The sequence below is a fragment of the Dendrobium catenatum genome, unplaced genomic scaffold (genome assembly GCF_001605985.2).
Source record: "Dendrobium catenatum unplaced genomic scaffold, ASM160598v2 fragScaff_scaffold_819, whole genome shotgun sequence".
Classification (NCBI taxonomy): domain Eukaryota; kingdom Viridiplantae; phylum Streptophyta; class Magnoliopsida; order Asparagales; family Orchidaceae; genus Dendrobium; species Dendrobium catenatum.
This window is the reverse complement of record NW_021319281.1, coordinates 399,754-403,391: the sequence shown is the minus strand read 5'-3', so window position 1 is coordinate 403,391 and position 3,638 is coordinate 399,754.

The following is a 3,638-nucleotide window of genomic DNA, read 5'->3' as shown; positions in this document are numbered from 1 at the left end:
ATATTATTATTATTATTTTTATTATTTTTATACGATTTTTTTCTTATTAGATTTAAATGAGAATTTGATTTTTAATTGGACACAATAAAAAAAAAAAACGCATATAGGCGACTCCACTGAGTTTGATAAAGACTTAAGCTTCATTTGAGATAGTTTTCTTACTGCTTCTTAAATCCGTAAGAAAGCTGTCCCAAACGAAGCCTTAATGTCATTGTTATTGTTGTATACAAATTTTTGGTGCAATTTAATACCGAATTTTAGAGTTTATTTTTGTGATAGCTTTATCGTTGTTGTTCTACTTTCCAGATAGCAATCATAATTTCATTTGGCGGCTACTTTCTTATTATTTTTTTTAGAAATTTCTTTGTTGGAAAGCTACTTTTCATAACCACGGAATTAAGGACCTGTTTGGGACGACTACAATGTTTTGTAAAATTGGTTATGAAGTAGCTGTGGACAAAGCAAATTTTCTACTATGACTATGGAAAATAATTTTCCACCACATAAAATTCTAAAAAGCTATTAAAAAATTGTAACCAAACAAAATTGAGGTTGCATTTATCACCACCTCTTAAATTGATGTTGTTAAGAGAATTGGTAAAAGTGTTAACATGTTTTTCTTGAGTAGCAATATGATGAAAAATAATATCATTAGATTTTATGAAATCATCGATTTAATGATGATTAGTGTCTATATATTTGGCACGAGTTTGAAATATTAAGTTTACGAGTGTTAAGCTAAATGTTATCATAATATAAAGGTTTTGGTGACATTGTAGATATATATAAGAATATTTAAGTAGCAATGGACCATCATCACTCGAACGAAAACCAAGCTGCTAGGCATGTTTGAAAAGGGTATCAAACCACCACGAAGGTGGCTATTTGAGATCATAAATGTAGGAATTTTGAAAATATTAAAATTTAGTTTGAAATAAAAAAAAACATAGACTGAAATTTTAAACTATTTGAAATTCAACATTTAGTTCATTTTTTGATGTAATTAAAAATGATTAGTTCTGACCAATGTCAAAATATACTATAACTTTATTGCTATCATCATTCGAAGGCTTTGCGGTTATCATTGCCCGCTTGCCCGCGTGCCCGCCAAACAGCTCCTTAATTTATGGACCATATTTTTATAAAATTTTAGTATTGTTTTTCAATCAATATCAATGCCAATATTTTATTTTTTTTTCTATCAAAATTGAACGCCAAATTATAAATTTAATATAGACGGAATTAGATTAATTCCAAAATATTAATGAATTTTAAAAATTTTTAAATTTAAATTAGCAATGTTGCATCCTAGAGCATTTGCGACAATAGAGAGATAAAAAGCATAACATCTTAGCTTTGAATGAAGATCTAACACACAGATATATAAGAAAGAGTTGTCAACAATATCAAGAGACAATAAGATTTATATGTGAAAAGCCCTGAAAAGAAAAAAAAAAAAAAAGGCCACAGGCTTGGCCCAGTTGAAATGAATCCACTAATATTTACACATGAGGCTCTTCCTCGAGGGAAGGCCTTAGCTCAATGGAAAAATGCTCTCAAGAGGATATTGACATATTCGTTTGGTCAGTAGGATCGTAGGCGGGCAACGAAGATTGGAAGGGTCGTAGTAAAGCTTCGAAGAAGTTTCAATGGACCATAGTCAAGTGGTTGAAGGAGGTTGGAGGGACCGTAATCGACAGGAGATGATGATCAGATAGACTATAATCGGCGGGCAACAGTGATAAGAGGGATCATAGTTAGTAGGTGACTATGGTCGAATGGAACATAACTGATGGGTGACAGTGGTTAGAAGGTTTGTAGTCTGTGGGCAATGGTGGTCGATGGGACCGTGGTTGACTTGCGACGGTGATCGGAGGGACCGTAGTTGGCGGGCAATGGCGATCGGTGGGACCATAGTAGATGAGTGACGATGGTTAGAGGGACCGTTGTTGGAGGGCGACGGTGGTCGACTGGCTATAATCATTAAAGGGACCGTCGGTGATGGGTGGCGGAGGTTGGAGGAACCTTTGTCAGCTGGTAATGGTGGTTAGAGAGACTATAATCAAGTAGGCGATGAAGATCGAAGGGACCATAATCGGCAGTCGATGGTAGTCTGAGGGACCATAATTGGTCGGCGATGGTAGTCGGAGGAACTGTAGTTAAGTGAATATTAGAGTATGGGCGGTGGTTTGGGGACAGTTGGTGGTTGGGAGGTGGTCCAATAGTGGTCGATAAAGTTCACCGATGGTGGTGCCTGGGTTGAACTCTAGGATCCTTGAAACTCAAGAGTTCTCTCCAATATTTAGCCAAAAGCCCCCTTCATGAAAAGTGCATGAGCATATTTATAGATTTTTGAAAGTAGCATTTCCAATAAATATGGAGAAGGTTCAAAGTAAATTCAGAGTGCTCTATTGGATGACCCATATTGATTCCCTTGATCATAGAGACTTCAACAAACATTTAAGTGCTTTATGATGTCAAGAATTAAGTGATCTAGCTTTAACTTGTTGGATTTGTCTCGTCAAGCCAGTCGATTTGATTATAAGCATGCTATATTTGGATATCATTCGACCATCTAATTTATGCTTAGAACATTTTAAATATGTTTAAGTCACTTGATTTGGGCACATTTTGGCTTGTATTGAACTGATTTTGGTGACGTTGGGTTCACCTCCTTCGAGACATTAAATTTGACTATAAATTTGTTGAAATTGGAATTTAGATGGTCCCAAATTTAATTTTGGAAATTTCCAACTTGAATATACCTCAAGTTTCGTGCTCAACCAAGACATTTTGGAGACTCATCTATGGGTGTAAATTAGTTGAGTCGAGCTCGAGTCTGGGGTGTTCGAGTCGAGCTCGACTGTCAAATACCGAGCTCGAGCTTGGCTCCTCTCACGTCTAGCGGCTTGTCGATCTCTATCCAGAGCTCCATTTAAGACAATCGATCCATCCCGAGATCCGTCCAGAGCTCCGTCGTCGAGTAGCACACAAACTCCGTCATAACTCCAAAGGTTCGGCATCTCTCATCCGCTCCGTCCTAAGCTCCGTCGTCAAGCAGCATGCGAGATCCGTCATCGCGTCCACTCCGTCCTAAGCTCGTCACTCTCAGCCCAGACTTCAATTCGTTTTCCACCCCGCTCGAGACCATGATTTTGTTTTTCTACTGGCAATAGAAGGTCACCTCCACGAGCTGCTCGACGAGCTCGCGAGTCGAGTGGAGATCTGTTCGAGCTCGAGCTTGTTAAGCCGTCGAGCTCGAAGTCATGTATGAGCTCGATAAACTCAACTCATTGAGCCTATTAACGAGTCTAGTCCGAACAATTTCACGAGTCGACTTGACTCGGTTACACCCCTAGACTTATCAAGCAAAGACCCTCATTCAAATATCAAACTTTGCCAACAGTTTTTTTTAGAGTTCATCTCATATGTTCATGCATCTGCGCTAAAACTTGGTGCGGCGGCCAAGCAAACCCGGAGAATGATTTGTTGTCCACATTATTCGCAGGGTGGACCCCTTTCAGCACTAGAGAGAATAAATTTAAAATCAGAATTAGAAATTTTTTTCAAAATATTTTAATATAAATGATATCAATATGAATGTAAAAATTATTAAATTTATTTTCTAATTATTACTA